This window comes from Arachis ipaensis, chromosome B3 (genome assembly GCF_059453495.1).
Source record: "Arachis ipaensis isolate K30076 ecotype BB chromosome B3, ASM5945349v1, whole genome shotgun sequence".
NCBI lineage: Eukaryota > Viridiplantae > Streptophyta > Magnoliopsida > Fabales > Fabaceae > Arachis > Arachis ipaensis.
Window position 1 is genome coordinate 44,838,167 of NC_142438.1, and position 10,347 is coordinate 44,848,513.

The following is a 10,347-nucleotide window of genomic DNA, read 5'->3' on the forward strand; positions in this document are numbered from 1 at the left end:
CAAACACTCACCAAGTGGGCCTTGAAAGTGGATTTTTGCACTACAAGCCTAAGCCTATCATATTTCTATAATCCTTAGTTATTAGATTAGTATATATAGGGGAAGATCACTCTTGTTTTAGGATCTTCGACCACCATAGAACGTTATTTCATATTTTTGAGTTTCATTGTACAGTATGAGCCACTAAACCTCATAGGTTAAGGTTAGGAGTTCTGCTGAGTTTTATGGATTAATAAAAGCACTACTGTTCTATTTCAATTCGTGTTTGATTCTCTCCTAAGATGTATCTTCATTCTTCAACCTTATGAATTAGTTGAACCGTCACAAGTTATCTCTATTCTACATGGGTTCAGCAAGCATCTTTCATCGGAAATTAATGTACCACTAGCTTGAGGATACATCTCTTAGACAGCTAATCCACGACTTCGTTGGAGACTTTTCGAGACATCAGTTCAGCTGAGGTATGGGGAGATTAGGGTCTTTATGGTAAAGGATAGAATCAAGGTGCAACATTCTCTGATCCGGAAGATTCGACTTTGTTTGTGGCGTTTTGAAGAGGATCACCAAGGGGATGGACTGCAGGAGCTTCACCCTCATTCAGACTGGATGTGCACTAAACCTAGTGTTCAGCCTAGAGGAAGATTGGTGGCCTCTCAACCGGCGTTGATCACATACAACCTGCTATAGAAGAAATCATTTACAGTTAGAGTAGATAGTAAGAAAGTATTGATCCAGAAGAACAAAGCCTCTCCAAAGCCTTAACCATTTTCTTATTATTGAATTCACAACCACTGAGTAACATTATTTTTATTTTATTTTACTTTTAAGCGCTTAAACAACTAAACAACTTTTCTATCCGCTTGACTAAGATTTACATGATAACCACAGTTTGATCCAAGCTGACAATCCTCGTGGGATCGACTCTGACTCACCTCAGGTATTACTTGGACGACCCAATGCACTTGCTGGTTCAGTTGTGCGAAGTTAAATTCCGCGCACCAAGTTTTTAGCGTCGTTGCTGGGATTGTTCGAGTTTGAACAAACTAACGGATTATCTTGTTGCTTAGATTAGGTATTGTTTTTAATTTTATTTGAGTCTTTTATTTTCTTTTTCAAAAAAAAAATCAAAAATTTTTCAAAAACCTTTTCTTTTCTTTAATAATCTTTATCTTTTGTTTGAGTCTTTTGTTCTTGTTCTTGTTCTTGTTAGAGTTCGAACTTTCTTGAGTCTTTTTCTAAAAATTTTCAAAAATAGTATTTTTTTGTTTGGGTCTAGTGTCAAATCTTAAGTTTGGTGTACATTGTGTGTTTTTTAATTGCTTTGAATTTTTCGAGTTTGTTCTTGGTGTTCTTTTATTTTTCAAATCTTTTCAAATTCTTATCTTATCTTTTCTAATTTTAAATTTCAAAACCAAATATTTTTCAAATCTTTTCAAATTCCTATCTTATATTTTCAAATTTTAAATTTTAAAATCAAATCTTTTTTAATCTTCTATCTTATCTTAATTTCAAATCTTTCTTAATTAGTTACTTCTATTCTCTTTCTTCTTTTTCAAAACTTCCTAATTAATTCTTCTCTCTTCCTTTTTTTTTTCGAAAACTACCTTCTAATTTTCAATTTTTTAATTAATTAGGCTTTTATTTTCGAATTTAATTAATTAATAAAAATAAAAACAAAAATAATCTAATTCTATTTTCTCTTTTCTTCTTTCTTCTACCTTTCTTTCACCATGAACCAAAATGGGAATAAACAGTTAAGAAGAACTTTGGGGTCTTACATGTCCCCCAGTCATGACTTCTATGGGAGAAGTATTAGTATACCTCCCATTGGAGCAAGTAACTTTGAGCTCAATCCTCAGCTCATTATTCTGGTGTAACAAAACTGCAAGTACTCTGGACTTTCACAGGAAGAATCTGCTAAGTTCCTGGCAAACTTTCTACAAATTGCTGACACAGTATATACTGAGGGAGTAGATCAGGATGTTTACAGACTGATACTTTTTTCCTTTGATGTAAGAGACCAAACAAAGACGTGGTTGGATAACCAGCCCAAATCCAGCTTGAAAACATGGAAACAGCTAGTAGATAAGTTCCTAAATCAATACTTTCCACCAAGGAAGTTGACCCAATTAAGACTGGATATTTGATGAGTGGATAATTTATACCCTTTTTGGCATTGTTTTTACATAGTTTTTAGTATATTTTAGTTACTTTTCATTATATTTTTTATTAGTTTTTATGCAAAAATCACATTTCTGGACTTTACTATGAATTCGTGTGTTTTTCTATAATTTCAGGTATTTTCTAGCTGAAATTGAGGGACCTGAGCAAAAATCTGATTCAGAGGCTGAGAAAGGACTGCAGATGCTGTTGGATTCTGACCCTCCTTCACTCGAAGTGGATTTTCTGGAGCTACAGAATCCCAATTGGCGCGCTCTCAATTGCGTTGGAAAGTAGACATCTTGAGATTTCCAGCAGAGACCCTTTTCTGACTGGCACCAGAACTGGAGTTAAACGCCCAAACTGGCATCCAAGCTGGCGTTTAACTCTAGAAATGGCCTAGGCACGTGTAAAGCTCAATGCTCAGCCCAAGCACACACCAAGTGGGCCCCGGAAGTGGATTTCTGCACTATCTGCACTTAGTTACTTATTTTCTGTAATCCCTAGTAACTAGTTTAGTATAAATAGCACTTTTTACTATTGTATTCGGACCTTTGAATATACTTTATCATCTTATATACTTTAGAACCAATTGGTAGCATTCTTGAGATCCGGAAAGTCTATACCTTGTCTGTGGTATTCCGAGTAGGATCTTTGAAGGGATGACTGTGACGAGCTTCAAACTCGCGAATGTTGGGCGCAGTGACAGTGTGCAAAAGGATAGAGAGATCCTATTCCGACACTAGTGAGAACCGACAGATGATTAGCCGTGCGGTAGCTGTACCTGGTATTTTTCATCCGAGACGAGAAATCTGACAGTTGATTAGCCGTGCAGAAATCGTACATGGTATTTTTCATCTGAGAGGATCATACAGCTTGCCATGGAAGGGAGCATGCATGATTGGATGAAGACAGTAGGAAAGCAGAGGTTCAGAAGCAACAAAGCATCTCCAAACGCTTATCTGAAATTCCCACCAATGAATTACATAAGTATCTTAATTTTATTTTATGTTTTATTTATTTTTTAATTATCAAAACCTCAAAACCATTTGAATCCGCCTGACTAAGATTTATAGGATGACCATAGCTTGCTTCAAGCCGACAATCTCCATGGGATCGACCCTTACTCGCGTAAGATTTTATTACTTGGACGACCCAGTGCACTTGCTGGTTAGTTGTACCAGAGTTGTGAAAAGTGTGATCACAATTCCGTGCGCCAAGTTTTTGGCGCCGTTACCGGGGATTGTTCGAGTTTGGACAACTGACGGTTCATCTTGTTGCTTAGATTGGGTAATTTTATTTTATGTTTAAGCTTTTTATTTTTATTTTCGAAAAAAATAATAAAAATAAAATATTTGTTCTTCAGAATTTTTAAGAATGAATTCTAGAGCTTCTTGAGATATGTTGAAGCCTGGCTGGCTATTAAGCCATGTCTAATCTTTTGGACTGAGGTTTCCACTTTCCATTGTAGAAAGGACATGTCTGTATTTGTTATGCTAAAGCTTGGCTGGCCATTTGGCCATGTCTAATTCTTTTGGACCGAAGCTTTAGACTAACATTGTATGAATCTTGGAATTCTTATTAAAAATTTTGAATTTCTTTATTCTCTTTTTCCAAAAATTTTTCGAAAAATATACAAAAAATTAATAAAACCATAAAAACCAAAAAAAATTTTTGTGTTTCTTGTTTGAGTCTTGTGTCAAATTTTAAGTTTGGTGTCAATTGCATGTTTTTAATTTTTCTTGAATTTTTGAAAATTCATCATGTGTTCTTTCTTGATCTTCAAGTTGTTCTTGATGATTTTCCTTATTTGATCTTTAATTTTTCTTGTTTTGTGTTCTTTTGTTTTTTTTCATATGCATTTTCGAATTCATAGTGTCTAAAGTTTAAAAATTTTTAAGTTTGGTGTCTTGCATATGTTTCTTTTCTTAAAAATTTTCAAAAATATGTTCTTGATGTTCATCATGATCTTCAAAGTGTTCTTGGTGTTCATCTTGACATTCAAAGTGTTCTTGCATGTATCATTTGTTTTGATCTTAATTTCTTATGTCTTGTGTCTTTTTGTTGTTTTTCTCTCCATTAATTCAAAAATAAAAAAAATATCTTTCCCTTATTTTGCTCATAAATTTTGAAATTTTGGGTTGACTTAGTCAAAAATTTTTAAAATTTAGTTGTTTCTTGTTAGTCAAGTAAAAAATTTTAATTTAAAAATTTTATCTTTTCAAATCTTTTTCATTCTTCTTCTTAATATTTTCGAATTTCTTTAAAATAAAATTTTCAAAATCTTTTTCTTAATTTTATCTCATATTTTCGATAACTTTACTAACAATTAATATTTTGATTCAAAAATTTCAAGTTTGTTACTTTCCTGTTAAGAAAGGTTCAATCTTTAAATTCTAGAATCATATCTTTTAGTTTCTTGTTAGTCAAGTCATCAACTTTAATTTTCAAAATCAAATATTTTTAAATTTTTTTTAAATCCTTTTCAAAATATTTTTTAATCATATCTTTTTCAAAACTTAATTTCAAAATCTTTTTCTAACTTCTTATCTTTTCAAAATTTATTTTCAAATCTTTTTCAATTAACCACTTGACTTGTTTGTTTTAATTAAAAAGTTTACTATTTCTTATCTTTTTCAAAACTACCTAACTACCTTTCTCTCTCTCTAATTTTCGAAAATCACTAACCACTTTTTTAAAATTCTTTTTAATTAACTAATTGTTTTAAATTCTAATTTTAATTTATTTCCTTTCTTAAATTTTGAATTCTAACTTATAATTAAAATAAAAAAATATTTTTCTTTTATTTTAATTAATATTTGAATACTCTCTCTCTTATCTCTTTCTATTTATTTTATTTATGTACTAAGACTTCTCTTCTACTCATAATTCGAACTATCTCCCTCTCTCTGTGTTCGAAATCATCTTATTCCCTCTCTACCTCATTCTTCTATTCTTCCATTCTTCTACTCATATAAAAGAATATCTATACTGTGACATAGAGGATTCCTCTTCTCTCTTTGTTCTCTTGTTTTTCATATGAGCAGGAACAAGGATAAGAACATTCTTGTTGAAGCTGATCCTGAACCTGAAAGGACTCTGAAGAGGAAGCTAAGAGAAGCTAAAGCACAACACTCTGGAGAGGACTTTACAGAAATTTTCAAAAAAGAAGAAGACATGGCAGCCGAACCCAATAATAATAATGGTGGAGATGCAAGGAAGATGCTTGGTGACTTTACTGTACCAACTTCCGACTTCTATGGAAGAAGCATCTGAATTCCTGCAATTGGAGCAAACAACTTTGAGCTTAAGCCTCAATTAGTTTCTCTAATGTAGCAGAATTGCAAGTTTCATGGACTTCTATTGGAAGATCCTCATCAGTTCTTAGCTGAATTCTTGCAGATCTGTGACACTGTTAAGACCAATGGGGTTAATCTCGAGGTCTACAGACTTATGCTTTTCCCCTTTGCTGTAAGAGACAGAGCTAGGATATGGTTGGACTCACAACCTAAAGAAAGCCTGAACTCTTGGGAAAAGTTGGTCAATGCTTTCTTGGCCAAATTTTTTCCACCTCAAAAGTTGAGCAAGCTTAGAGTGGAAGTCTAAACCTTCAAACAGAAGGAAGGTGAATCCCTCTATGAAGCTTAGAAAAGATACATGAAATTGATCAGAAGGTGTCCTTCTGACATGCTTTCAGAATGGAGCATCTTATGTATATTCTATGATGTTCTGTCTGAATTGTCCAAGATATCATTGGACCACTCCACTGATGGATCTCTTCATCTGAAGAAAATCCCTGCAGAAGCCCAGGAACTCATTGAGATGGTTGCAAATAACCAGTTCATGTATACTTCTGAAAGAAATCCTGTGAATAATGGGATGACTCAGAAGAAAGGAGTTCTTGAGATTGATACTCTGAATGCAATATTGGCTCAGAATAAAATATTAACTCAGCAAGTCAATATAATTTCTCAGAATCTAACTGGAATGCAAGCTGCATTCGGCAGTACTAAAGAAGCTTCCTCTGAAGAAGAAGCTTATGACCCTGAGAATCTTGCAATGGAAGAGGTGAATTACATGGGAGAACCTTATGGAAACACCTATAATCCTTCATGGAGGAATCATCCTAATTTCTCATGGAAGGATCAACAGAAGCCTCAACAAGGCTTCAATAATAATAATAATGGTGGGAGAAATAGGTTTGGCAATAGCAAGCCTTTTCCATTATCTTCTGAGCAACAGACAAAGAATTCTAAGTAGAGCCTCTTTGACTTAGCAATTATAGTCTCTGATCTATCTAAGACCACTCTCAGTTTCATGACTGAAACAAGGTCCTCCATCAGAAATTTGGAGGCACAAGTGAGTCAGCTGAGTAAAAGAGTTACTGAAACTCCTCCTAGTACTCTCCCACGTAATACAGAAGAGAATCGCAAAAGAGAGTGCAAGACCATCAATATAACCAAAGTGGCCGAACCTATAGAGGAGGAAGAGGCAGTGGTTTCCAGTGAGGAAGTTCTCAATGGACGTCCACTGACCACTAAGGAGTTCCCTAATGAGGAACCAAAGGAATCTGAGGCTCATATGGAGACCATAGAGATTCCACTGAACTTACTGTTGCCATTCGTGAGCTCTGATGAGTATTTCTCCTCTGAAGAGGATGAAGATATTTTTGAAGAGTAAGTTGCTCAGTATCTAGGAGCAGTCATGAAGCTGAATGCCAAGTTATTTGGTAATGAGACTTGGGAGGATGAACCTCAATTGCTCATCAATGAACTGAATGCCTTGGTTCAACTGAAATTACCTCAGAAGAAACCGGATCCCGGACTGTTCTTAATACCTTGTACCATAAGCACCATGACCTTTGAGAAGGATCTCTGTGACCTGGGGTCAGGAATAAACCTCATGCCACTCTCTGTAATGGAGAAACTAGGGATCTTTGAGGTACAAGCTGCAAGAATCTCACTAGAAATGGCAGAAAAATCAATGAAACAGGCTTATGAACTTGTAGAGGATGTCTTAGTGAAGGTTGAAGGCCTGTACATCCTTGCTGACTTTATAATCCTAGACACTTGGATGGATGAGGATGAATCCATTATCCTTGGAAGACCCTTCCTAGCCACAGCAAGGGCTGTGATTGATGTGGACAGAGGAGAGTTAGTCCTTCAATTGAATGAGGACTACCTTGTGTTTAAAGCTCAAGGATCTTCCCCTGTAATCATGAAGAAGAAGCATGAAAAGTTTCTCTCAATACAGAGTCAAACAGAGCCCCTACACTCAACTTCTAAGTTTGGTGTTGGGAGGCCACCATTAAAGCTCCGAGTCTCTGTGAAGCTCTCTAAGAGCTCACTTTCAAGCTATTGACATTAAAGAAGCGCTTATTAGGAGGCAACCCAATGTTATTTAATTATATTTATCTTTCATAGACATTTGTTTTCCATTGTTATGTTATGTTTTCTTTAGGTTGATGATCATGTGGAGTAATAAAAACAGCTGCAGAATTAAAGTAAAATAAAAAATAGCATAAAAAATAGCACACCCTGGAGGACAAGCTTACTGGCGTTTAAACGCCAGTAAGGATAGCAGAATGGGCGTTTAACCAGTCTGGTAGAATTCTGGGCGTTAAACGCCAGAATTGGCAGACAGACTTGCGTTTAACGCTAGAAAAGGGTGTCTGGTGTCTGGCTGGTATTAAACGCCAGAATTGGCAGACAGACTGGTGTTTAATGCCAGAAAAGGGTGTCTGGTGGGCGTTAAACGCCAGAAAAGGGCATCAGCCTGGCGTTTAACGCCAGGAAAGATAGCAGAGATGGCATTAAACGCCAAAAATGGCACATAGAGGGCATTTAAACGCCAGAATGGTGCAGGGAGTAGAATTCTTTGACACCTCAGGATCTGTGGATCCCACAGGATCCCCACCTACCCCAACTCACTCTCTATCCTCTTCACACCTCTCCATAAACACTTAAACCCCCTTGGTCGAAACCAACACACTCCTTTATCTCCTCCATTTCTTCTTCTTCTACTCCTTTCTTTCTTCTTTTGCTCGAGGACGAGCAAACCTTTTAAGTTTGGTGTGGAAAAAAGCTCTGCTTTTTATTTTTTCATAACCATTAATGGCACCTAAGGCCGGAGAAACCTCTAGAAAGAGGAAAGAAAAGGCAATTGCTTCCACTTCCGAGTCATGGGAGATGGAGAGATTTATCTCAAAGGTCCATCAAGACCACTTCTATGAAGTTGTGGCCAAGAAAAGGGTGATCCCTAAAGTCCCCTTCATGCTCAAAAAGAGTGAATATCCGGAGATCCGACGTGAGGCTTAGAGAAGAGGTTGGGAAGCTCTCACCAACCCCATCCAACAAGTCGGAATATTAATGGTTCAAGAGTTCTATGCTAATGCATGGATCACTAAGAACCATGATCAAAGTATGAACCCGAACCCAAAGAATTGATTCGTAATGGTTCGGGAGAAATACTTGGATTTCAGTCCGGAAACTGTAAGGTTTGCATTCAACTTGGCAATAATGCAAGGAGATCCTCACCCTTTCACTAGAAGGGTCAACTTTGATCAAAGGTTGGACCAAGTCCTCATGGATATCTGTGTGGAAGGAGCTCAATGGAAGAGAGACTCCAAAGGCAAGCCGGTTCAACTGAGAAGGCTTAACCTCAAGCCTGTGGCTAGGGGATGGTTAGAGTTCATCCAACTCTCTATCATTCCTACTAGCAATCGGTCTGAAGTTACAATAGACCGGGCTATCATGATCCATAGTATCATGAATGGAGAGGAAGTAGAAGTTCATGAGATCATACCGCTAGAACTCTACAAGATGGCGGACAAGCCCTCCACTTTGGCAAGGTTAGCCTTCCCTCATCTCATCTGTAACCTATGCAATTCAGCTGGAATTGTCATAGAGGAAGACATCCTCATTGAAGAGGACAAACCCATCACTAAAAAGAGGATGGAGCAAATAAGAGAGCCTACTCATGGACCTCAAGAAGAGCATGAGGAAGTTTCTCATCAAGAAATCCCTGAAATGCCTCAAGGGATGCATTTCCCTCCACACAACTATTGGGAGCAACTCAACACCTCTTTAGGAGATTTGAGTTCTAACATGGAGCAACTAAGGATGGAGCACCAAGAGCACTCTATTATCCTCAATGAAATCAGAGAGGACCAAAAGGCCATGAGAGAGGAGCAACAAAGGCAAGGAAGAGATATTGAGGAGCTAAAGCACTCCATAGAATCTTCAAGAGGAAGAACTAGCCGCCGTCACTAAGGTGGACCCATTCTTTAATTTCCTTGTTCTGATTTTTCTATTTTTTGGTTTCTATGCTTTATGTTTTGTCTATGTTTTTGTCTTTATTACATGATCATTAGTGTTTAGTGTCTATGTCTTAAAGCTATGAATGTCCTAGGAATCCTTCACCTTTCTTAAATGAAAAAATGTTTTCTAAAAAAGAAAAAGAGGTACATGAATTTCAAAACTTATCTTGAAATTAGCTTAATTATTTTGATGTGGTGGCAATACTTTTTGTTTTCTGAATGAATGCTTGAACATTGCATATTTTTTATAGTAAAGTTTATGAATGTTAAAATTATTAGCTCTTGAAAGAATAATGAAAAAAGAGAAATGTTATTGATAATCTGAAAAATCATAAGATTGATTCTTGAAGCAAGAAAAAGCAGTGAAAAACACAAAGCTTGCAAAAAAAAAAAAAAAGAAAAAAATGCAAAAAAATTAAAAAAAGAAAGAAAAAGAAAAAGCAAGCAGAAAAAGCCAGTTGTAAGACCTAGAATATTTGAAAAGTCTTATCATGATCAAGTCTCAAATCCTACAGTTATTTATAGCCTTAATTTCAGAGCTTATTTTATTAAAGATAATTGAGGCAAGTTTTGATTTATTGGGTTTGAGATAAGTTATGATTATTATCCAATTTTATAATTATTGGATTATTTAGTATATTTAAAGTATAAGGTTGATAGTTATGAAATAATAAGGATTTTATATGATTTGGATTAGATAAGTAATATTTTAAATATTAATATTGTTATTTTGGAAAATAAAGAAATTAAGTATATTATTTCTAATTATTTGGTTGGGACATTTTATTGAAAATAATTTGTAAAAATGAGGAGCAAATAGTATTTTCTATATATAATTAGTGTTGGATTTAATTGGGGTTTCAATTACT

At 35.5% G+C, this 10,347-nt stretch overlaps 1 non-coding gene across 1 annotated transcript; it reads right to left on the minus strand.

The window, feature by feature from the left end:
- Window positions 1–5,745: 5,745 nt before the first annotated feature.
- On the minus strand, window positions 5,746–5,853 carry LOC148570473 (small nucleolar RNA R71). The gene has a single exon (XR_015908926.1). It is a non-coding gene; the product is annotated as a small nucleolar RNA R71 (small nucleolar RNA).
- Between the last annotated feature and the right edge of the window lie 4,494 nt (window positions 5,854–10,347).